Source organism: Penaeus monodon, chromosome 19 (assembly GCF_015228065.2).
Source record: "Penaeus monodon isolate SGIC_2016 chromosome 19, NSTDA_Pmon_1, whole genome shotgun sequence".
Lineage (NCBI taxonomy): Eukaryota > Metazoa > Arthropoda > Malacostraca > Decapoda > Penaeidae > Penaeus > Penaeus monodon.
Genome location: NC_051404.1, coordinates 18498767 through 18498974, shown reverse-complemented (window position 1 = coordinate 18498974; position 208 = coordinate 18498767).

The window sequence follows — 208 nt, the reverse complement described above, 5'->3', positions numbered from 1 at the left end:
ACTCCGAACGCAGACGAAACTTGGTGCGAGTGCATACGGGCTTCACAATTAGCAGCAAGGGGCAAGGGCGACACATCAGCCGCAGGGAACTTGCAATATCAAAGGGTAGAAAGAGGGGAAACGAGGGGCAGCCATATGAGAGACTGAGATCACTTAGTGTTGCTGACGAGGAGGGAAAAAGGGGGTTTTGTGAATCACGGATGAAGTT